Below are 26297 nucleotides of genomic sequence, written 5' to 3'. Positions count from 1 at the left end.
ACACACAATGCTCTGCATATTTGATACTGCCCTCATCTTGTGCTGTGGGGAATACAGATGTCTTCTTTGAATGGAAACATGTTTACATCCTTATGTTCCCTGGGAAATGAAGCTAAGTCCTCTAAGATCAAAGAACATATTAGAGGATTATTGCACTTTTCCTGGGCCAGTGGTTAGTGGGCACCAGGATTCATTCAAACTGAAAGCCCTCATGATATTGCACACTGAACTCTAATCTAACAGGCATCAGAAGCTGTGTTGGCAGGAAAGCACTCACTCCTTACTTGGCACGAACCTGGACTCTCTCCCTTCACTTTGCATGCCTCCTTTACTTTGGGCTGCCTGCTTACCTCTGCACACAGGCTTACTAATCCTTGAGTGTCCAGAACCTATCTGTTTCCCACCAAGGCCGATGACACAGGTGCCAGAGAAGCATAGGCATTTTACTGTCAGATTTCTAGATCTCTTCTGCATCTCTAAGAGGTACCTGAATATCTCCAATTCATTCCAAACCTGCAGTCGCCTTAGATGCTAGGAACAGCCAGGCTTCTCAGGAGGGACCGTCACAGGCATGAGAGTGGCCAGGTCTCTCAGGAGACACCATTACACATAGGTATGAAGGTGGCTGTTCATGATAAGGCTGGATCTTGGAGCATAAGCATCCAACTGAGTATCAGCGTGAGGCCACCTTGTGAGCCAGAACCGAGGCTCTGGTTACCTAAACCACACCTGCACCACGACTGCTACATTATACATTCCTATTGCCCTGCCCCATTTCCTCCTCTATTTAAACCTAGGGCTCATGTCAGTACCCCAAAGATAGATTTAGGGTAACTGGACTCCTTTCTTGGGTTTGATTGATTGAGCCTCTTTCTCTGCTTCTCCATCACTAATCTCTTTAATTGGCACACTGGCTGGGAGAGCCACATCTAGTCTCTTGGGGCTGTCCGAGCTCCGGCTTTTACCCCTAAGCTCTGATAATTATTCTGTTTGCTTTATTCCCATGGAATTGCAGAATAGGGCATTGTCCCAGAATCAGAGAACACCCACTGAAACTGGAGGCTTGAAATTGGCTCTCCGTGGCATGTGTGAAGGGCATGAAGTCTTTGACAAGGCCAAGGTATTTGTATGGTCATTGTCATATGTAATGACAGCTAGGAGTATCCAGGAGTTAAGGGTTATTAGAGGGTGTATGTGACAAAGGGAGGGATATGAAGAATAAAGGTGAATCATTTTTGCTGCCCTGTCTACTACAGAAAGGTCTCTGTGTACCTGGTGTCCTTTGCCTAGCATATGGCTAGTGTTCGGAGACTGTGGCTTTATTGCTACCATTTTGATAAGAGACACTTGCTTCGCAGAATACTGCTGGTGAGAAGTAGAAGCTTGGAGAGGGGCTAAAAATAATATAGAAGTGAATCCTCTTTTAAAACACTCTCTCTCTCTCTCTCTCTCTCTCTCTTTCTCTCCCAAACCTGGACTATGTGTGATCCAGACTATGGGGCTCCAAAACCCAACTGTGAAGTCTATGCCGATCAGTTACTAGACATTGGAATACCAGTATCTACCTTCTAAGGTTTTAGGGACAATTCAATAAACGATCACTTACAAAGTTCCTGGTATACAGCAGATGCTCAGTAAAAATGGTCTCATCTTTCTTCTTCAACCAGAGACTGAGTCCCTTTGAGACTTCTTCAGCCCCCTATTGCTCTGACAAGGGACTTATCTATCACAATCTAAGTTCTCTTTTCATGAACCGTCATCCTCTGCCTTGGAAACCGTGAATAAATCATCCTGACAGTAAGGAGAACAGAAAGTAGACAGTTTCCTTTGGACCAGAACATCCTTCTGTAGCCTGGCCCTAAATAGCACCCACCCCTGGCCTGTTATCTGTAGAATATCTGCCCCATCCACTGTAGAAACCATTATATCACACTTGCCCTGCCTACTCCTTCTGTAGAGTTAGAATTATGCTCTTAGGCTAGGGAGAGGGAGAGAAGAAGGGAAAGAAGGAAGGAAAGAGGGAGGAAGGGAAGGGAAAAGGAGGGAGGGAAAGACAGAGATAGACCCACAGAGAGACACAGAGAGAGACATAGATAGAAAGACACAGAGAGAAAGACAGAGACAGAAACAGACAAAGAGACTGAGACAGAGAAACACAGAAAGATATACAGAAAGAGACAGAAACAGAGAGACAGAGACAGAGAGACAAAGAATCAGAGAGAGACAGACAGACTGACTCTCTCTCTCTAGCTCCAGCAATATGCCTGGAGACACTGCATGGGTTTTCAATGTTTATCAGCATTTTAATTTGGAAGGCCCCCCAGTGCCCTCCCTGTGGATCTTGCCTGTGGATAGCTCTTGCAGCTCCCTGGCAGGTATATGCTGCCTGCACTGGAGAGATGCTCTGCTGCTGCTGTGGCTTTCAGTACAATTAAGAATGCAGTCTCACCAGGGCAGGAGAAATGAAAAAGCCCACGAGTACTGGATCTCTGGGAGGCTAGGAAGGGAAGACCAATTTAAGGCTGGAAAATACCTATTCCTGAAAAAGTCTCATGAAAATGCTCCTCCCCCCTGCCGCCCCCGCACAATATAAAAGACAACAGAACCTTCCTGCTGCGTTCCGATATGCTAATTAAAGGAGCCTAGCAGAAGATGGAAGACTGCATGTTATACGACATCTCGAAGCAGGTTGATAGACACTCACAACACTGATGGTGTATTTAAAGGTGAGACCCAGTGTCAGATATTTATATTAGTGGCTTTGGCCTGACTTTAGTAATCTCCTTGTGCTTGGGTAAAATCTATTATTTTGGGGTTCAGTGGGTAAAGTACTTGCTTTGCAAGTGTGAGGACCAGAGTTCAGATGTCCAGAACCTACTTAAAAACTGGGTGGGTGTGCCGCGCCTGCCTGTATCCCAGAGTGCAAGAGGCCAAGACAGAAAAGCCCTGGAGTGAACTGGCTAGCCAGACTAGCCGAAATAGTAAGCTCCATCCCAGCAAGAAAATGTACCTCAATGTATAAGGAGAGAGAACCTGAGGAAAACACCGGATGTCAACACTGGGCCTCCACATGTGCTTGTGTCTCTGCATGTTTGCCCCTACACATGTGAACACACATATATACATGCGCACATACACACTCATGCAAACATTTTTATTATTTTACTATACCCTATTAACTTCTAAAAAAAATGTAGAGGAGGCTCACAGAGTTTAAAATAGGGAGATGGAGCCCATCAGGCAAAGGTCCCTCAGTGTGGTCAAGATAAGATAAGTTACTATTGTTGCTCATTATCTACGGCTCTGTTTCCTGTATTTCCAATTACACACAGTCAACAACGGGCCAAAAATACAGATATCAATACAAATTATGTTGATAAAATATTAATACTTATGACACTAATGTAAGTATAAATTACATTGACAAAATATTAATATCAATGGCAATAAAATACTAACATTTTTCTCTCACATTTTTTTTCTTTTTTTTGGAACAGGGACCACACACTGGCCTTGAACTCATTCATAATCCTCTTGCCTTAGAAACTCAATTTTGGGGATGACAAGCTTGCCTTAGCTGCTTCAAGACATCACAAGGCGTTTGTAACAGCACATCGCTATCACTGTTCTATTTTATCATTAGCTGTTAATCTCTTCCTACATCTAATTTGTCAATGAGAGAGAATGGGTATGTATATATAGAGAAAAAACACAGTAGACATAGAGTTTGGTACTGTTGGTAGCATTAGGCATATCCTGGGGGTTTTGCAAGGTATTCATGTTATACGGAAAAGTACTGTAATTCCTGCTGATAGGCACAGGGTATGAATGTGTAGAGCAAAAGATTGGGTTTTGAGAGCAGACAAGAGAGATCTGTGTAGAGAGTTCAGCCAGCAAAGTGCTTGCCTTAAGAGTGTGAAGGTCTGAGCTTGATCACCAACACATACACACACACACACACACACACACACACACAGCCAGGCATGGTGACATGCACTAGTCCTCCCAGCGCCGAGGTGACAGACAGAGACAGGCAGACCTCTGGGGCTTACTGCTAGGTCAGGCAAGCCTCTTTTTGCAAGTAGGACCCAAGAAGAGCACATCAGGGACATTAAAGAGAATGTCTTCAGCATAGTTTCTGGGATAAACAGAATGGCAGCTGACACAAATGGCTTCTGGTCTAGTCGTGCAAGCCACTTGGCACTGCACAGAACTCACAATACAAGTTTGGCTTTGCTTCAACGTATAAGGAGAGAGAAACTAAGAAAGACACCAGATGTCAACACTGGGCTTCCATATGTGCTTGTGTGTATCTCTGTATATGTTTGCCCCTATACATGTGAACACACATATACACACACGTACATACACATTCACAAGTGCACATAAATATGCAAAAAATTATTATTTTCTGATACCCTATTCATTTCTAAAATAATTTTACAGGAGTCTTACAGAATTTTAAATAGTCTAAAATAGGGAGACTGACACATGATCAGTCCTAATATAGGTAAAGGAAAACAGTCCCAGCAGACTGATCAGAAAGGAGGGGAGTGTGCAAAAAGTCACGCTCAGAAAACTGAAAGCAGATGAATGGGGCTCACACCTTTGACCTGAGTATGGGCTGGCGTGGTTGTCAGGGAAATGGGGATGGCTTTGAACTGTGCTTCTTTGGCAGTTTTGCAAGCACATCAGAGGTGTAGGAAAGAGAATCACAGTGAGGACTGGAGTGACAGAAAGGGTAAAGAGTCCCTCTACTCCCTGATTCCGATGACCCTGCTCTAGCAGAACAATCTCAGCCTCTCGAGAGAGCTTTTGATGCAATGCCCGTTCCTCTTTCTATTCTGAACAGCTACTTAATTCCTGACCCTGCTTGGCAGCCATGCTGTCTGTGGAGACAATGCTTGCTTTGCACACAAGTGTTGGGGACCTGCTCTACCTGATGCAGCAGCTCTGTAGCTGGGCTCACTGAGCCCTGAGGCCTTGGGAGTTACTTAAGTCATCCTTGGGCATCTGCTCCAGCATGTTTCTGACTTTGCTCAGAAAGTTGATTTGTGTATCTCTGTAATGATTATTGTTTGTCAGTGTGGCAGGATCTAGAACAAGGAGACAAGCCTCTGGGCATGTCTGTGAGGGAATTCTAGACAGGGTTATTAGAGGTGGGGAGACCTGCTCTAAACGGGGGTAGTGCCATTCCAGGAGCTAAGGCTCCAGGAGACTATGACAGGAAAAGGAGTGAGTGAAGTCCTGCCTTTAGCTCGCTGCTTTCCGACTGTAGATGCCAGCTACGTCAAGCTGTGTCTTCTATACATTCTCCACTAAATACAATGCATCCTTTGAGTATAAGCCCAAATAAAGCCTTCTGTCCCTAAGCTCTTTTTCTCAGGTCTTTGTTGCAGCAATTAGATAAGTAACTAACACAGTTCCTTCATTTCCACGGAGTTGGGTGGTCAGCGTGGACTGACGGCAGGGATGGATGGATGAATGGTTGGACAGATGGATGATGGATGGATGGACAGACAGATGGATGGATGGACAAATGGGGTGAATGAACACACAATGACTGGATTCATGGCGAAGCAGGGAGAAGAGGAGCTTTCAGACTGATTGAAATCAACATGATCCTGGGTTCCGTTCCCTCGATTCTCCTGTAAGCCTTTGACTAACTCACCTGCTCAGCTCTGACTCCTCAGAAATCTCCCAAAGCTACTTGATGATCTCTTACTTAGCAGGGCTCAGCGAGGTCTCTTTTTTCCTTATTTCTCCCTACCTCTCTCTTTCCCACCCTCCTTTCTCTCAGTCATTTCTGCTTTCCTTTCTATAGTGCTTGGGATGGAACTGAGGGCCTTGCACATCCCAGGCAAGCAGGTGACGACTCAGCTACATCCAATACCCCCAGTCACTGAGTTGTTTTTTAAATATATATATAATCTTGCTATGTAGCCCAGGTTAGCCTCGAAATCGCGATCATTCTGACTTAGCCTATTAAGTACTGAAGTTATGGGGTTGTGATTCCACAGCTTGTTCAGAGAAGCATCTTTCATCCACTGGGATTTCTCCTTGCTCACTAGGACTCTTCAGCTATGGGTCCAGCACTGAGAGCCCACTGCGTCCCACCCCTGCTAGTGAGCTGAGGAAGCTGTACCAGTGTGACCGGAGGAGTCGCAGGGTAAAGGCAGGCTTTCCGCTCTGCCCTTTTCTCCTCCCGGTCTCTTCTTGTCTTAAGCATTTCATTAACTGTATCTGAGGCTGGCAGGGCATTCTGCAACATTTAACTGGAAGATTCTTAATGAGCGGGTTCCCATGCAATGCCTCAGACCCTCTGACCCCTCCTTGTCACTGCCACTGGAGCCTAGCCATGACCTCATCTGCAGATGCATTGTGCGATTCCTCAGCTGGCCTTGTTCACTCTCTTGAGGCCTCACACTCTCCTTTCTGGAATAGAGTTAATAGGCTTTGCATTCATAATAGTGTGTCAGCCTGTAAGAGGGAAATCATCACAGGCGATGACCCCAGGGCAGCCAGTGTCATCAGCTGCCAGGCTGAGTGTCCATTGGGCTTGGAGCTGTCACCTCTTACCCCTTCCCTTCATATGCAGGAGGTAAGGTCAAACTGGGGCCCAAGTTCCAGGCACAAAGGAGATGTCATTGTCTGGATAGCTGCCTTTCCCAGCCTGTCAGTCAGCCTGGCTGACTTACCAGGAAGTCAAGGATGTGTTCAAAGGAAAAGATGAAAACAATGAAAGTGTGTCTTCCTCCAAAGCCATGAGAATGTGGGATGCAGCTCAGTGGTAATGTGTTTGCCCACCATGTGCAAGGTTCTGGGTTTCATCTCCTAGACATCAACAACCAGAAAAAGAAAGATAGGGCTTTCCACACCCTGAGGCACCACCTCATTCTCCTTCTCTTCTGGAGAATGAAGAGGTCAGAAGATGTGAGTTACTGCTTAGGTTCATACAAGTTCATGCAAGAACAGAGATCAAGATTCTTATCCCAACTCCACTGACTTCTGAATTTTGCAGTTCTGAGTACAGAAAAGTTGGGATCTCCAGCCTACTGTCATTGACTTGGTTTAACCCAGTCCTACCCCAGTGGAACCCACCCCTGCCCTTAGCCAGTACAATCCCAGCACAGACATAATCTGTAGCTGCAGCTTCTGACCTCGAGGCTTGTAACTTCTCTCTGTTGGAGATCCTGGTTGGCTATACTGTAGCCCCAATAACTAGCCAGGTGTTCACACCTGGATCTCATATCTGGATTTCCGTTCCCCAGGGAGTACCTTAGGGTAGGGAGCTGGGCTAGAAGAAAGACTTTCCATACCTTGAGGCTCTGCCTCATTCCCCTTGTCTTCTGGAGAATGAAGAGGTCAGAAGATGCTCAGTGAGCTCCCACTTACGCCTCTGTGTGAAAGCACAGTCTACACTATGGACTATAAGCCTATGGACACTTTAAGCATTTCTTTTTCTCCCTTAAGGGGCTATGCTATCAAATTCTTAAGTAGAATCATTATTATTTTAGAAGATTTATTTATTTCATTCATCTGAGTACACTGTCACTGTCTTCAGACACACCAGAAAGAGGGCATTGGATCCCATTATAGATGGCTATGAGCTACCATGTGTTGCTGGGAATTGAACTCAGGACCTCCGGAAGAGTAATCAGTGATCTTAACTGATGGGCCATCTCTCTAGTCCTGAGTAGAATTATTATTAACACAGACATTGGGCAACTGAGTGGTATAATTCTGCTGGCCTACCACGACCAGGTCCATGGTCCAGCCCCAGCAATGCCCAGACCAAGCTAACCCAAACCCAAGCCCACTTTCCTTGCTAATGAAGTGTTGGCTACCCAAACGTTTTCCAAGCAGCCTCAAGGCACTACCATGTATGTTTTTTTAAAAAGTTATATTTAATTAAAAAAAACTACCTTCTAACATATGCAACCTAAATTTATAGTGTTGTTTTTAAGTAGGTGACTGCATACGTGTCTCATGGCTGAGTAGTCATTATCTAGAATTGTTTGTTACACAAAACTGACACTTCATACACAATAAATATGGTAGAAGATAAAATTTTAAGACCAGTGATGTTTTCTAAATTGGGCAAGGGAGCTGAACAGACCTATGCATGGGCCCTTTCCAATACTATTAATTGATAATCCTACCACTATGCCATTTTTATTGTCTCATCTTTCTCTCTACTGTTTCATGGATACAGCATATTAAAAATTTAAGAAATAAAGACAATAAATACAAGTATCCAGTGATATCACAAAGCACGGTCATTTGCATATAATCTGAGCCTTTGGCCTTTTCGGGGATATATCTCTACCAGGGAAGATAAATTCACACATTTTATGCAACTTAGAACCTCAGGTTTGTTTTTTTATTAATTTTTTTCATGACTAGGAAATCTCAGTGATTTGGGATATGACTCATTTCCTCCTGGCTTAAATTGGGAGGGGGCATTAATGTCATGTATATATGACATTGAAGTAACCTGTCTCACTTTTCAAGAACATAAGGCACAAATTCTTTTTGTCTGTTTTATGTGCCACAGAACATTGCAAAATGTCTGACGCTATATTGCCCTCACTGGTGTCATTCTGAATAAGTCACCCAGTGGCACTGAATAGCAAGCCATGGATGATGGCCATGGAGTGACTGTTTCCCAGAATGCAATGCAGAGTGTGCTCCCAGGATGCAATGCAGAGCAGGCACCTGGTGCAATGGCAGTGATGAGAGTCTCGGGGTATAAACATGGGTTCTGTGCACTTAAATCACTGTCCACATAAAGAAAGCCACACGGACTGTTCATTGTTGGGCTGGAGCCACGAGACAGATGTCTGGTCCTTTCCTTGTGTCTTTTGTTCTTCGATTAAAGAGAATTGCCTCTGTATGAGAGCCAACTTTTCTAACTCAACATCCAGGAAAGAACAAAACTCTGGTGACTTTTGCTTACTCTGGTTTTCTTGTCTACACACCTGGGAGGGCAACAAGAAACTTTCCCAGGAGTTCAAAGCCTGATTGTGAAGTATTTGCCAAAGCAGAAAACAAAGCTAGATTAGGGAGGGATGGACATGGTCTCTTGGACGGGAAGCAGCCCAAACCCCTGCATGGGCATCTGCTCTGTTGTTCACTCACCCGAGACCCTGCTTCCTGTCCTGTGCGGCCAGCGAGCTTCTTAAGCATTTCATTGAGATTTAGTTTTGAAACAACAACAACAAAGCAAAAACAAAACCAACAACAACAGCAAAAACCAGGTCCCAGGGTCCCAGTGTTCTTCCTACTCAGTCTCTCTGGATCATTGCCAAGAAGCAGTAAAACTTTCCACCCACAGTGAGCTGGGTCTGGCTCATAAGAGTAGAACGCAGCTTTCCTTCACTGTTCCTGAGAGCCCTTTGAGGCTAGAGCAATGTCTCATGGTGCATTCCTGGCCCCCAAATACCAAGTCTTGCAATCTGAGTGAAGGCATGGAAAGATAAGCAAGCAAACAAAACCACCTGACTTTCCTCTCAATGCTCCTGAAAATTCCCCAGTCCAATGAACACTCAGGAACAAACTGTTTGCTCAGCTATCTATGGGTACCTTGTGGTAATGACCGGTGCAAGCCAGAAAGACTGGCTGGGGGAGAGGAGGGGGTCTAGGGGGCTCAGAGGGCATTTGTGTAGTTGCAAGACTAGCCAAGGACCATTCTATGGCCTACAGGAATACACACGTGTCGAGGCAAACACAATGCATGCCTACAGTTCAGGCCATCGGTGGTAGTGCATATCTCTGCTCCTCTTTGGAGGTTAAGTCAGAAAACTTGTGAACGTCAGGTCAGAGTAGACTGCACAGTGGTGTTCTAGACAACTTGGGCTGCATTGTGAGACCACATTTTAAACAAAAGAAAGCAAAACATATATAATTTTGTAAAGTTCAATTATGCCCCCAAACAACTGTTAAAAGATGTCTTTGAAACAAAGAGGTAGTATTCGGTTGTGCTAAAAATTCAAAGACTAGCCGGGCAGTGGTGGCACACACCTTTAGTCCCAGCCCTTGGGAGGCAGAGGCAGGTGGATTTCTGAGTTTGAGGCCAGCCTGGTCTACAGAGTGAGTTCCAGGACAGCCAGGGCTATACAGAGAAACCCTGTCTCGAAAAACTCCAAAAAAAAAAAAATTCAAAGGCTGAAGGGCTCATTTGGTAGTGTTTATCTAACATGCATGAAACCCTGGCTCCATCTCCAGCACAAAATCAGCTGAGGTGGTACACATATGAAACCCCAATGCAGGCAGGAGGGTCAGAATTTCAAGGTCATCCTCAGTTACATAGAGAGTTTGAAGACAGCCTGAGCTATGCCAGATGTCTGTCCCTCCTTCTCCCAAATTATGAGTTTTTTGAAAGGAATCTAGAGTAAGTCTGTCAACCCTTGTCATCAGCTATGGGAACTTTAAGATTATCTCTGACACACACACACACACCACACACACACACTGACATGTCTAACTGGGCCCACAGAAAGAGATTCTCATCACCAACAGTATATGAGCTAGCTTTTAAAAGATCATACATCCAGGTAGCAAAGCCAGCTGGTTTCTGGAGGCTGGAGGATGTAGCTGAGCAGCAGAACTCTTGTCTACCAGGAGACCCTGGGTTTGATCTCCAGCACTCCCAATGCCAAAGAGAAGGGGGGAAAGAAATAGCTAGCAACCAGTCTCTGGACACAAATTACTTCAGTCTTTCCTTGAAATATAGCCCTGCTTGCAGACATGAGCTCAGCCCCTGGTCTTCAGCTCCAAGAGGAAGAAGAATGGGTGGAATCAGCCCCCTTACCCCTGAGGCTCCTTCCAGGATTTTAAGTAATCATTTCTGAATAAAGGACATGAGAGCCTGACATGGAAAGAAAAGTTTTGAAGAGACTAATTTCATCTCCTGGGGCATCAGGAAAGCTAAATTGATGAGCCTGAAATTTCTGGTCCAGTGGGCAGTCTTGAGGCTCACAAAAGACATCCAGAGAAAAGCAATGGGCACCCAGACAGGCCACGTGGATGCAGGGATTGTGTCTAGGAAGACCATTAAAAGTGAGTGATTTAAAGGCTCTGGAGACACAGTGAACTGACAGTTTGAGCTGACAGAGTTGACACTCTCCTCACATCCCTCTTGGAGCTACATTAAGACCTCACTCTTAGCTCTGAAGTTCTTCTTCATCCAACTTTTCTCTTAGTTCCAATTTGGCTAACAGACAATTAGATAATTTACTCTGATGGTATGTATACAGGACATGTCACTAAGGTATCACCTAATTGAGCCCAAAGCATCAGGGCCCAAGATGGAGACCACTGGAAAGGGCTGGAAAGAAATCATTTAGAACATGGTGTGTGTGTGTGTGTGTGTGTGTGTGTGTGTGTGTGTGTGTGTGCATGTATGTGAGAGTGTGTGTGCACATGTGCCCATGTGCAGGCAGAGGTATAACATACCTGTCCTTCTCCCTCACCTTCCCCTCTTCCCTCCTCTATTTGAGACAAAGACTTAACTATTTAGATAAGACTGGCTTGGAACTTGTGCTCTTCCTGCCTCCACCCCCAAAATGCTGAAATTACACATGGTAAAAACATCACTTTTGGATGCCAAAACACAGAAAAGAAAAATGGCCTCCCTGAGCCACCCAGCTGGTTCTTAAGAGAACTGAGGTAGGATATATGTCTCCCCAGAGCCAGCTGTAGTATTTCCCTGAGTGTTATTACAGCCAGCCCTATCCCTAGGGGCCTCAAGAAGTTGTGAATCCCCAAAGGAATTCCTGGACTATCCGGAAGGATTTTTAAATGGTCCAGAAAGCCTATGGAGGCAACCACCCAGAGACTTTTTTTTTTTAAACTGTAGGGTTTCTTGGCAGAGTGTTACATGCAGTTCAATGTGCCAGATCTCAGATGGGAAAGAAGTGTAAAGCATATCTCACTTCTTGACGGAGACTGTCTCTCCCAGACATTTTTGTGGGTGAGTGTAAGGTTAGGGAAATGCTTCCACAGGGATTTACTGTTGAGAGGATCACCCAAATGTAAATTGAAACCAATTAACTTCCACCTGTCTCCCTTCTTTAATACTGTCACTAATCTGGAAAGAAATTTCTCACAAGACATAGCAAGGGTCAAGATCTGAGACAGTTTCTTCCAAGAAGTCAAAAGTTCCAGCTAAGCCCTTATTTACTGACACTGATTCTAATTTTACAATATTCTGAGTCAACGAGTGGCAATGTGTAACAGTTACAAAGGGTCACAGGGTAAAGTTTTCAGCCATCCTACCGTATGTTGGAACCTGTCAGTCTGAATGGGAACCTTCTAGGCTTTCACCCTCTGGCACAATGCTGTCACCCGAGGTCTGTCTTGTCTCTCTATTCTGACCAATAGGTTCCCAGGTGCTCCCCCCTGCAGCCAACCTTGCATCTAGTAAGACATGAGAAGGTGGGTGGAGGTGGTAGTGGATCAGTGTATTCCAGTGCTGGGGATGCAGAGACAGGGAGATCTTTGGGTCTTACTCAACAGCTAATCTAGCTTATTTGGTGAAGTCTAAGCCAGTCAGAGACCCTGTCTCAAAAATACAATGTGGACAGCAACTGAGGTCTAAGGTTGTCTGGCACATACATGCACACACATGCACACACACACACACACACACACACACACACACACACACACACACACAGGGTGGTGAGAGGAGGGAGAGGGAGAGAGGAAGACAGACAGTTTTATACACCTGTAATCCAGGATAAGGCAGGAAAATGATGAGTTTGTGGCCAGCTGGAACTACACACCCTATCTCACAATCTGAATTATACGCCCTTGTATAACATATACATGTTCATTTACAGAACCACAAAGGATCCTCCATGTCTTCTATTCCATCCCGTGTGTTCTCCTTTCTGTTTATTGCTCCTACAGTGTCAAAGCAGTTGAGAATCTGGTCTCCATGGGAACCTGCCCAGGGAACATTTTGCAAAAGACAGAGAGATAGAGTAGTCTGAGAGGTTCTGTGAAAGACAGGGCCGGGCTTCTCTATTCTTACTTGGGGAAACACTCTGAGGTATAACACACCATGCATGTGTAGCTGACTTAATAATCATATCTCTTTGCTGTTTCCTTTCTTGGTTCCCAGTTTTTCTACCTTTAGAAATTCTTCTCTATATATCTGACTTGACTGACATTTCACTCTTTAGACTGCAAGCTCTTGGGAGATGGGGACAATGACTGTTTTCCTTTAGTCTAGGGTCTAATGTACCGGCTATAACCATGACATTGAAGAAAGGACATCTTAGGATGGTGAGTGTAACTTCAGGGCTGGGTGGGTCTGGAAGAATCAGCATTTCTGGGGGCATTTTTGGGAGGTCACCACGTATTTAGTAATACATCTGGATGGAAGACAAGGGAAGCTGTGAGGAACTAACTTTTGAATGAGCTTCTTCAGTGGTAAAGCTCAGGCACTGGGATCCCTGCCACATGCACAGTGCCTGCCAAAAGGAACTCCTGGTGTAGCTGTAAAGTTCTTGGGGTTTGGTGGTGGCGCAGTCAATTTGGCCTTGGATGCAGTTAGCATCCTGCTCTTTTTGTTCTGTGAGCCCCCAGCAGCCTGAGGGCTTAGGCATATGGGATTTTCTGGATTTCCACATAGTTATGCCAAAGTGTACGTAAAGGTTCTTTAAGTCGCAGCCATACAGGCTTGCTGCGTGTGGCCACAGAGGAGCAGGGAGACTTGGGAGTCCTTAGCCACATCTTACAGTGGCTATGACAGAGTGCCAGAGTGGGTGATACAAGCTTAACTCAGAGTGGTGACTCAGGTCTGAGCAGGCTAGGGCTGAACCCAGCTGAGACTTGGCTTGCTCTGTGGACTCGCCAAGTGTCTCAGAGCCAGAACAGAGAAGCCCATGCCTGGGAAAGACTGACTTCCAGACAGAGAAACGGATGGCTCATTCCAGTTAGCAAGCCACTGTGTCCTTATAAAAAGGATGGGGTGAGCCTGTGGCACTTCCAGGGACACACTAGTAGGCAGCATCCCTGCTGTGTCCTGGCTTCCCAGCTGCTTTTCAACATGTGATTATTACTCACTCTTTTCCTTATATATCAGAAAACAAAATAGGAGGTTATTTACTCAGGGTCATGGTTATGGGCTGAATTGTACCTCTTCAAACTCATTGTTTCTTAAAAACATTTTCATTTTTTAAGTTATGTGTATGTCTCAGTGTATGTGCATGTGAATGCAGGTGCCTAAGGAGGCCAGAAGAGGGCTCTGGATCCCTTGGAGCTGGAGACACAGACACACACGCACAAACACAGACACACACAGACACACACAGACACACATGCACAAATACAGACACACACACACAGACACACACAGACACACACACAGACACACACAGACACACACAGACACACACACTAGTAGTACAGGTCCATGAGCATCTCAAGTTCAAGACCAGCCTAGGACACTGAATTGTTACAGTAGAATAAACAACAAATCAAAGCAAGACATTTTTAAAAGCTAAGGATGCAGCTTTCGGGTAGCAAATTAGCCAACCATGCATCTTGACAATTCCAAATCCTTTCCATCCAAAAGTCTGTGACCCACTCCCCTGTCCTGCCTCTCTATCTGTGAGTCATGCAAACAAGTTCCGGAAAGGCAGTCTGCAGTCTCCTGTGTGGGACTCCTATAGGCCAAGTACTCCTCTAATCCTGACACTGGGCCTTGGTGGTCAGGTTCTGGACATCTTGAGCCTATTCCCATTCTGTCTGAACAGTGCTGGTGTCATTCCTCTAGGAACACATTTTGAGATTGCTGATTTGAAACAACTGCATTTACTCTGCTCCCCTGTGGGTGACTAGCTAAGACACGGGGATATGAGCCACTGTGGTCTGGGTGGGAAGATGGATCAGGCTTGGGGACCATCTGGAAACCTTTTCCCTCAGTGAGAAGAGGAGTCCTTTACCTGAAGTCACAAGGTGATACTTGAGATAGCTGGGGCTGGCTACCTTGTGACAATACACTCACTTTTGTTGGCAAGGATGTAAGCTAAGGGCTACAGCTAGATACTCCGAAACTAGTGAGCATCTTGGTATTGAAATGCCTTCAGGGTTGTTGGGTCTATCAAATACACACACTTCCATAAGCGCTTATGCATACTAATAACCCACATACACACATGAACTCACAAGCATGTGCTTACACCCACATGAACACACTGACACTATCACAATACGTATACATACAAATGAGATCCTAGAACCAGCGTCACCAAGTACCACTGAGCCAGAAGTCAGATTGTGTAGGAGGACAACCATTTTTATATTATTTAAGAGTTTGGTTTGGGGTCTGGAGAGATGACTTAGTGGCTGAGAACACGTGTTGCTCCTCTAGGGACCTGAGTTTGGTTCTCAGTACCCATGTTGGGCAGCTCACAACCACCTGTAACTCTAGCCCCAGGGGGCATCTGATAACTTTGGCTTCCTTGGACACTGCAGTCATATGCACATACCTACACACAGTCATAAAAATATAGGTACACATATAACTGACATAAAAATAAAAGTTTTAAGAAAACAGTACCGTTTGCTGAGATAAATGTTGGTAAACTAAAAGTATACAGTATACATCTCTGTCCTCTAAGAATGGTGTAATCTATATGTACTTAAGTATGTGTGTGTGCTATGTGAGTGTGCACTTGTGTATGCATGTGAGTATTGTGATAGTGTCAATGTGTCCGTGTGGCTATAAGCACATGCTTTATGTGGGTTATTAGTGTGTATAAGTGCTCATGGGAGTGTATGTATTTGATAGACCCCACAACACTGAAGGCATTTCGATACCTAGATATTCACTAGTTTATAAGTCAGCTGTTTGATCTCCAGAGGGGAGTGAGAAGCAACAGTTCCCCATTCGACTGTGTCTCTATAACTCACACATGGCACGGTGGGGTGAGTTTCCCAGACATTCTGGAGGATTACTGTTCTTCTAAATGACCCTAGTATGAAATATGGGGATATTAGTCTACTGATGCTCTTTTTTGTTATTTTATAAACCACTGACACTGTTATGAGCATATGGAAGGTCAAAGTGGAAGAATGCTTGCACAGGATTTTTGATAAAACCAACATATGGCCCGGTTTATTGTAGCAATATATCTTACAATCCATCAACAATTTAAAACTGAACAATCACTACACTGGTCTATTACCACTCTCAAAGGACTCCACGTGGAATTTTAAAACTGCCTTCCCTAAAAGGAAAAGAAAAATCCTTAATCAGTGTGTACTGGCCCTGAAGTATTCTTTTGGGGAATGGGGTTCTCCCGGGAATCCTGGTAGGTTGCTGAGATTCCGGCAGCCTTCCTAGTCACACAGGATACGGAGACTTGCAGTGGAGCAGAGTGTGTTTGAATGCCCCAAGACATGAGTCCCACTGTGCACTATAAAATGTGGGTCAGGGGACTGCAACCTCTATGAAAAGGCCTTCTGGGAAATAGCAGTTAATACCCAGACTTGAACTTGTGGTAATTCGAGTCTATGAGTCACAGGCTGAGCAATCCAATCACAGCCTTGCTTATAAGGGAGAAGAGAATGTGCTTTCTATTTTCAATTTCCTACAGATCGTAGCCAATGTGACCCAGCCATACAAACTTGTGTTTCACCGTCATTTAACACCAGCATTAAGGGGCAGGCCATTTATAAAGTGTTGCCATGGTAGCTATTGAGCTCATTCTCCCTATTTTATCCCCAAGAATGAGTGACATTGTTGGAGCACAAAACCTAACTCAGCCCTCTAGATGGTTATCTAGACCCTGCATGAATACATGCACATAAATTTCCCTCACCGTAGCATGACCTTGTCATGTGACTTATGTGAAACCTTGGGAAGATGACGAGTGGTGGCCAGTATCTGTGAAACGATCAGGTGATAATGGTCAGGTGGTTAGTGTGTTTTGATGGACTGTCACTTGTCCAGTTATCCTAGCTGCACACTACAAAAGACTGCAGAGTCTTGAGCAGAATCACATGGAAGGCAAGGTAAATAGAAATACCACCCCGACAGCCAGAGCTACACAGAGAAACCCTATCTCGGAAAACAAAAAACAAAGACAAACAAACAAACAAAACACTTCTACAAATAACGTAATACTCCGTAGCTGTCTACTTACACCACACACCAAGCCATGGCCAACATTCCCATTTTACAGATGAGGCAGCAAAGGCAAAGGGACTGACCAGGTTTCCATAGCTACCAAGTGGTCCAGTCTAAGCTTTGGGTTTCTGTGGCATCTTTATGCCTGTCAAGTGTCCGGGGAATCTTCTTAGCATGACACAGATGTATTCACTCAGAACCAAGTCCAGGAGATACAAATTAGCATTGATTTACTGATAAGATGAAAGGAGCTGGGCGCTAATGCTCCTTTTTACAGACAGAGATACTGAACTTCAAGGAGGCTATCCAACTGCTCAACATCCTAGAGTCACTAAGTTATTCAGGTTTAAATGGGTATAGTCTCAGCATTCTGGAGCTCTGTTCTCATTCTAGAGACAGAAGGCCTGGCTCTGAATTGTGTCTACCATTTACCAGCTGTGAAACTCCGGGTAAGTCACACAGGCTCTCTGTGCCTTGATTTTCCTATCTGATAAACGGGAACATTAACAATCATCTGATGTTGTAGAGTGGTGGGGCTGATTGGATGGCTCAGCACGTAGTGAGCTTTTAGAACAGACTCAGGCACAAAAGTAAGTGGTAGCTAATTAAATTAGCTAATATAACGGTAAGTCAATGGCATACAATTTCCCAAAACATTTGAAGAACGGCATATGCGATTAAAAATCAATTTGCATTGAACTATGTATGAATTGCATATATTTGCATAAAGGGCCACTTAAATTTTCTATCCTCTTGTATCTAAGTAGAATGATAATTTCTAACTCAATGTGGCTTGCTGTCTATGTTCAGGTGAGGGCAGGCACAAGATAAGGTGAGAGCCTGTGACTGGGCAGTGCAGAAGGAAGTCAGCTGAGAATTTTAGAGACGAGGACAGAGAGACAGAGAGAAGAAGGGAAGGAGAGGAGGAGACAAGATGGAGCCTATAGGAGAGGAAGAGGAGCCAGAACCACACAGTCCTGGGAGCCATTAGTATTGGGGATTTCGTAGATAGATGATTAAATGATAAATAGGGTGCGTTTGCCCCATCATGTGTGTAGCTTGTGTTTATATCAATTGAGTTTTGAGTTTACTGTGCGGGCATTTTATGGGGTGAGAATTTACTGATGTAAATCTGAATGACAAGTTACAAGCCTCTAGAGTTTTGGTTTTATCGGGTAACTGGGATTTGTGACCGCTGACCACAGGGGGCGGATGACTGGGAATGTGAGCTGAATTCGCAGCAAGAGAACCACGAGATGGGTGGTCGCTGCATGGGGCTAGTCATGGCAAGACTGTTGGGGACAAGAGAGTAGCCTGTGGTAGCGTGGAATGGTGCCTTTTTAAATATTTCATGCTACAGGTTAGTTCCTGTTAAGACTCTATTAGTGACAAGGGACACGTGTGTGGGGTTAAACCTCCTCTATTTACAGAGCATTAGTCAAAGGACTTTGAAGCTAAAACAAAGTTCAGAAAATCATTGGTCTAAGACTATAGAAACATCACGTGGTTGCCTTTATTCTGAATTACAAAGTCAATTCACTGCAATTAGAAATCTCAGGCAGTGACTGTAATACCACAGGGTAAGTCCTTCTTCACCTGTTTGATACTCTCCTGTTAACAGATACGGGTTAGATTATGGAGGGACTTGAGAACCAAAAGAGAAAGTCAAATAAGATGAGTTACTGGGCAGCTTTTGAGTAGGTCACAGAGAAGTATTTCCGGAAAAACTACCAGGTGGTGTTGTGTAAGGTGACCAGATACATGGGGGGACAGAAGTACTGCTTCAGGACTCCTTGCAGACTGTAAGCCTGTAGGGAGCACTGTGTCTGCACTGGGGTGTCCCCTGCCCGGGAGAGGGAAGGTCATGAAGGAAAAAACTAATAAGATATGGGATGAGGGTGGATAAAGGAGCCAGGAACATAGGCGCTTGGCTGAGTGGAGACTTGGAGGCTCCTTCTTGGAGCAGATGCAAGAGGACACTACCTAGGTATGATGAGGAGGGGTCTAGGTACTAGAGTTAAGTGTGGAAGTGGAGACACCACTCAGGTAGGCTGTCACAGAGACCTGCAAGGTTTGTGACTGGGGCTGTGTAGGATTTGAAATCCATCCATACAGCTGGGAGGGGTTAATACTTAGCTCTGTGCCAAGTGAGGAGATGGGAGAGCAGTGCTTTAAGGGCTGAGAAGTTACTGTATAAAGAAAGAAGAGTCTAGAAACTCTAGAGTGGCTGAGAATCACTTTCTGTCCCTTCCTCTACTCCATGTCATACTTGAGGATGCTGTCTCCCCCTGGGAATCAGACTTCTATCCCTCTTCATTCTAGATGTGACAAGTCCCATCAAAATGGGTACATATGCCTCCACATGTCTCCCAGAGTCTTTCCTTACCAGACAGGACAGGGTTCATGGGTAGAAATGCTGGCAAAAGGAGAGCTGTCCACACCACCATGGAGTGAGCAGTGACACACAGTCCATTTGTGGACAAGAACCACTGGTGATGAAACTTGTAATGAGTGTTTGGTGATCTCAATGTGAATGGTCCCACAGGCTCGTATAATTGAATGTTTGGTCCCCAGTTGGTGAAACTGGGAAGGATTGGTAACTATGGCCTTGTTGGAATGGGTGTGACCTTGTTGGAAGAGGTGTGTCCCTAGGGATGGGCTTTGAGGTTTCAAAAGCCCACACCAGTCCCAGGCCCAGTCTGCCTCTGTCTCTGTCTCTGTCTCTGTCTCTGTCTCTGTCTCTCCCCCCCTCTCTCCTGCCTTTGGACCATGATGTAATGATGAAAGCTGCTGTTCCAGTACCATTCCTGTCTGCTTCCTGCCATAATGATCATAGACCAACCCTCAAACACTGAAAGCAAGCCCTCAATTAAATGCTTTATTTTATAAGGTTGTCTTGGTCATGATGTCTCTTCACAGCAATAGAGCAGTAACTAAAACAGAGTGACATAGTCTAAATAGTCATTTAAGATCTCTAGATACTGATTCTTAGTCCAAAGGGAAGGTCAGCTGAATCACCATAGCATCATGGTATATGCAGAACATATATGACTCCAGTGCCAGACAGCTCAGTCAAGCACAAGGACAGACCAGGATGGAGAGTAGGCCATATCAGCATCTCTAGCCCCAGGGATGACTAGTCCAGGACTTTGGTTGCCTAGCAAATATACCTAGTAAACTGGTATCTGAATGGGCAATGTACCACAATCAGCATGAGAGTTACAGATGCAAACCAGTACCAACCCTGGCTGTGTTAACCCCTGGGTTCCTTTGTCACTAATGTTTCTTTCCATAAAGACCAGCTTCTCCTTTCTATTTCCAAACCTCTGGTAAAGCTATGCACAGGTGCATGTGTGCATGTGTGCGTGTATGTGTGTGTGTCTATGTGTGTGTTTCATTTGTCTCCTCTATCAGCAAAATCATTCACATTCCGCTGAACTGCGCTGTGTGGCTGTGGGCTTTGCTGTGTTGTTCACCTCATCTCTTCTCCTTCCTCCTCAGCAAGAAACACAAAGTTCATAGGCCTCCCATGAGGGTCTTTATGCGTCCTCTTACAGCGCAACCCAAGAGGATCTGTGGAAATGGTTTTGTGAAGGACTTAGCAGTAAAAGCAGAGCCAAAATAGAAGGACAGAGAGCAACTTTAGAGAGCTTCCAAGGAAAGGAACTTATTACACCCGCCTCCTACTTTGCTCACTCCCCCTTCAGCTTCTGCTTTGAACCAAGTGTCAGGAATTTTCATTGAGTAGACTTCTAAACCAAGCTAAGATTGGTTTCAACGGAGAGATGGGGCATACGAGGGGAAGCAGGAGGGCATGGGGGAATAGGAGCTCTCTAGTGGTGTTGCTAGGCAACCAAGGACCTGGACCAGTCTTCCCTGGGGCTGGAGATGCTGAGATAGCCTACTCTCCATCCTTGTGCTTCCTTGTGCTTGGCTGAGCTGTCTGGCTCCGGAGCCTTCTAAGTGTGAGGGAGTTCCCAGATGGTAGCATCAATCTGGTATGTCCTGCTACTCCACCCTGCCTCATATCCCCCAGGGAGACTGAGCTTTCCCTGCCTTTGTTCTTCTCCAGCACAGAAAGAGATGCTCACTAGCTCCCCCACTCCCAAATGTTTTTAAAAGTCCTTGCTGGAGAGCAGGGGTTAATGGGGTGGGGTGGGGGTGGGGAGGGGAGGTTTGGCATCTCCTTGTTCCTCCCCAAAGGGGAAACTATTCATCTGTGTGTGCATACTTCATGAACTGTTTCTTCTTCCTTCACGCTGTTAACTGAACTTTTGATGACATATGGAATTACCATCACGTCACCTGTCTATACTCTATCGTGGCATTTGTTTGCTTTACCATGTGCCTTTAAGATGTTAAATATTATTGGCCACCCCCAGGGGCTGGAGAGACATCTGGTTTGCTCATTTGATACTGTGCCTGTTTCACAGAACAGAGCTTAATAAAAGATGCTGGCAATCACTCTGAAGGCAGAGGTCAGCTCACCGTGGTGCTGTCCTACACCCCTCTGGCTCTTCTTGATGAGGTGGCCTGGGAGGTTCAGGACAGAAGGTTTATGATGCTGAGTCCCTTTGTCTACGCCTTGCCTCTGCATGCATCTTTAGCCCTTGGCTGAGGCAGGAACTCTTGGTGAACGGAGCACAGAAGGAAGCAGATGGCAGATAGGGACCAGGCTTCAGCAGACGGGTCAGCCAGCCAATCGGAAGACACCACCTGCCCACCCTGTTCAGCTGAGAAAACATGAAATCAACTTGCCTTAATTTTTTTTATGGCAATATGTGCATTGGGGGAATTCCTGGTTTCTGGTTTGCTAGGGAAAAACCAATCCTTTCACATTTTTTAGAGGACGTTATCTATGAAGTGACTGGGGAAGGCTGTGAGGGTGTATGTAGGCATGCACATACAAAGTCTGTATTCTATGTGGCACTATTAGATCCAGACATATTTTTTAAAAAGTTAGTTACACACCTGTTTTTCTAGTCCATAGTAGGCAGTGCATGAACTTTGTCTCCAAGTACTATTTTATTTACAGCCCACGTTAACTTCCTTAATCCTTAAGACTAGCACACACTAGTGTCTCTGTCAGAGAAAACCAAGGAAGGCGGCAGTCACCTCACCCTTCTGCCACATCAGCATCTTTACACCAGGCAGCCCGTGGGGTGAAAACCCTCGGTCCATCGCTATCAGAGACATCTCAGGATAGCTGTGAAATTTTACAAGTTGGTGGTTTTTCTTTTCCTGTGACCCCCACGCTGAGGTTCTCAAATGTGAACGTTGTAGATGACTGTGTATGTCGTAATGTCAAAAGGTTGGGTATGCCTAGATTAGAAACTGAGTTCAGGGCTGGAGAGATGGCTCAGCGGTTAAGAGCACTGACTGCTCTTCCAGAGGTCCTGAGTTCAAATCCCAGCAACCACATGGTGGCTCACAACCATCCGTAATGAAATTGGATGCCCTCTTCTGGTGTGTCTGAAGACAGCTACAGTGTACTCATCAATAAAATAAATAAATAAGTATTTTGAAAAAAAAAAAAAAAAGAAACTGAGTTCAAAGGAAAGGAGAATGCAGGGGAGATAGGCCAGTGAGCCTCGAAAGCATGAGAAGCCTGGAAGCTCCTGCCCTGGGGACCTTTTCAAGAGTAGAGGAACAAAGTAATGGCTGGCAGCACCGTCTTGTTACCTTCCTAACTTCTGCTGGGAAACCCGAGTTCTTAGAGTCTCCCTGCTTCTCAGAATCGTGGGTATTCTCCATTTCTCTATTTTACAGGAAATGGACAGTTTGAAATTTTCTGCCACCAGCCACCAAGCGACTGGGTTATATGGAACAGACGTGGCCATCCTTAGCCATGATGCCTCCATCCCTCTGAAGCTGCATAACCACAGCAGCAATCGTGGTTAGTGGTGGCCATCTGTGCAGGCGGACAGGACTTCAGTGTGTAAAGTTTTATTATGTGAGGTGTCAAAGTTGGCAGAGCAAAATATCCACTCATGAAAGGCGATGGGAAAAGCAGAGAGATGAGGCACTCCAGGCTGAGAAGGCGAGCGTCTGTTTCCTTGAGCTGGCTTGTCTTCCAGTCAAGTGGGATGTGGTCCAGTATCCTAAGCCTGCAGGAGCCATTCTAGGAAGAGCCACACCTCCACCATTCAATTCTACTGAAAAGGAAGTCTATTTCTAAGACATCCCTTGAGGAAAGGTCTAGAACCTTCCCTGGGATCAGCTTCCAGGGCCCATCAATAGGCTTACAGCTTATGGAGATTCATCTATGCCTCCCTTAAGTTCTTCTCACCAGCACTAAACACATTTTTCTGTGTTTTGTTAAGATCTGGCTATAAAGTCCTGGCTGGCCACTGTAAACTAGACTGGGCCTCAAGCCTACATCCATATACCTGTGTCTCCTGAGTGCAGAGATTACAGCTAAGTATTACTATCTCCAGGGTCTCCTCCAAACCCCCTTTCTTCTTTTAAAATGTTCCTGCAAATACGTATTCCAATCACAAGGGGGGGAAAAAAGAATTTTAAAGGAGCCACAATAGAAAGACAAAACTTGAGAAGTCAAGCTGAACACAACATGCCTGATGTCCCAGCTCTGGATGCTGAGGCTTCAAGACGCCAACTCAGAGACACAGATGGGGGTGGCCTCTTCCTCTGATGGTTTTCTGTTTTGTCTTGTTTTTACTTTTAGGAAATATGTCAGTGTTAGGACATTTTGACAACAGAGTAAGATAGTAGAGGTTGGAGAGTGATCAGGGTGCTACCTTTACCCACCCACAGTGTGGATAAATACTCATGCCACCTCTCTAGCAATTCCTAAGGGTACTTAAGGACATAAGGAGCTACATGGGTGCCAAAAGTTTGCCCGGGCATTTAGGATAAACACCTAGCAGGTGCTCTGCTGACTTTTCGTCCTCCCTACCAGGGGCCAGGTTTCATTTACTACAGTCATTGGGGTTTGAAAATCATCCAGATTTCACTCAGTAATACCAAGCTGCTTTACAAGTTAAGCATCCAATGACAGAAATGTGGCCACATTTTTTTTCTCCTGGAAATACGCTAACAGTGATCAAGTTTCCGTGATTGCATGAAATTATTTATGTGGCTGTCTGGTTCCCAGAACCCTGAGCTGATGATAGATAGACAGAAAGAGCAGTTGAAGTCCAGTCAGCTTACTTCTGAACAGTTACACTACAGATTTACAGGCTTCTGGAGGTCTGAGGTGAAGCTTGAACTCCTGAAACCGTGGCAAATGGCTGCCGAGGACAGCATCACTTCTGCTACTTCAGATGCATGCTTCTTGGTTGGCCAACTTGTGTCAACCTGCTTTGTCTCTCTCTGGGAGACCAGCGCTTCCTCTGAGCCTGACTTTCACTCTCGAAAACCTTGCCAGGCAAATGTGGGCCACATGCATTGGGAGAACAAGCCTTTGGAAAAGGTTCCCTCTCCCAATGCTGGGCAACAGAACTTGGCAAGAAGAAAGAGAAATGCAAATATTAAACTTGGCTTTTGTCCAATAGCTATAACCATGTTTCTCCCAATTATACAGAGGCCCACTCTGCCATGGAGTTTGGAATTGTTTTATATATGCGTGTGCACATAATACACATGTACACACTGTGTGTATCAAACCCTCATCCTCAGCTAAGCAGTTGGTACTGTGACAAGAAGTCCTCTAAGGAAGCAATAGGAAAATGCCTTAGGATCATGCCATCCTTCACTCAACAGCAGTGTTTGGTGACACTGCATGCCAGGCAGCAGACTGGACACCTAGGAACACACATGGCTACTATACAAGCAATGCAAATGAGGTGTGTTTTGTGCTGTAGGAGAGAAGCTCAGGTCGGGGCAGCTAAGTGCAGGCTCCTGGGGAGTAGAGAGAGGATCAGTGGAAGCCATTGGAGGTAAGGATGGACAAGTCCTCCGACTCTGTGAAGTGTTTGGAAACTGAATGGAAATTAGCCATGTTCATGGGACAAGATGTAGGGAGCTTGGAGTTCTAGGAAGAGGGACCGAATGGGAAAGCATACTCCCCGAAGGGTGGGAAGCGCATGAGCGTCTCCTGATTGCCTAACATAATACTCTTTTTTTTTTTTTTGACTTTGTAGGGTTCAGGATAAGTTTCCCTGATTGCCTAACACAATTGTTTTCTAAGTCCATGGCAGTGATTAAGCTTTTCTTGGCCAGGTCATCTCAGCGGTCTCCATTCATGCTTTCCCAAGAGCAGCTTGCCAATCAGCAGTAACCCGGCTGCTATCTCTGGTCCCATGTCCTGTCCCAGAAGGTGGCTGTTCTAAGCCCCCAAGCTTGAATTTCAGAAAAGTATGTGAGACACACCCTACAGGCCACTTCGTTTAAAATGTCAGCAAGTGGAAGGCTCCTCTGCTTGAAAAATTCTGTTCAATTTCCCCTATATCGTCTCGTTCACCCAAATCAAACCCCAGGCTGTAGGCCATGGACTCTAACCTAATAAGGACATAATCTAGAATGTAGGTAAGCTACACATGAGGACAAGGTAATCATGGTTACTCGTTTGTAATAGTGGAAAAGCTGTAAGGCAGAAAAACAGCAACCTTAAATGCACACCTAAATGGGTGAATGATTAGATAACAACCATCTTTCTATTTCTGGACTCGATGCAGCTCTTAACAAAGATAACAACTTACCGTGACATAGGAAATGCTAGGAAGGACCCAGATATCAGGGAAAACAAAGTACATGGTGTTATGCCTATATTATAATTGCAGCTGTGCAACATGTAAATAAGAAAATGCTGGAAAGAAATCCCACCAGCCTAAGCGTAATAACAACTGTGCATGTGATGCAATTAGGAGTCTTTCTCCGTTTTCTGTAGCACGTTTATAGCGGCTGTGTTACTGGAATCCCGTTGAAGGCGTTCACTCTAAAAGTTTATAATTGGATCATTTTTCAAGTCCAAGGCCAGAGAGATAAGTCTCCATGTGTGTAATTCTCATTGTCTTTCGTGTGCAGAGAGTGAGCATATAGGCAGTATTCCATCCCTACCAGGATCTGAAACCTTGTCTCCATGGCGAGATGCCATGCAGTTGCTGGATGTGAATGTTTGTAATCTGGGCACACACACAGACGTATGTGTGTGTGTGTGTGTGTGTGTGTGTGTGACAGAGAGAGAGAGAGA

The 26297-nt window shown here is 45.1% G+C and overlaps 1 protein-coding gene across 3 annotated transcripts in view; it reads right to left on the bottom strand.

Moving 5' to 3' along the window:
• Positions 1-26297, bottom strand: part of Frmd4a (FERM domain containing 4A) — a 201397-nt gene that overhangs the window by 148677 nt on the left and 26423 nt on the right. The gene's annotated exons all lie outside the window — the stretch shown is intronic.

The sequence above is a fragment of the Grammomys surdaster genome, unplaced genomic scaffold (genome assembly GCF_004785775.1).
Source record: "Grammomys surdaster isolate TR1022 unplaced genomic scaffold, NIH_TR_1.0 146, whole genome shotgun sequence".
Classification (NCBI taxonomy): Eukaryota; Metazoa; Chordata; class Mammalia; order Rodentia; family Muridae; genus Grammomys; species Grammomys surdaster.
This window is presented reverse-complemented; position numbering and strand designations above follow the sequence as displayed.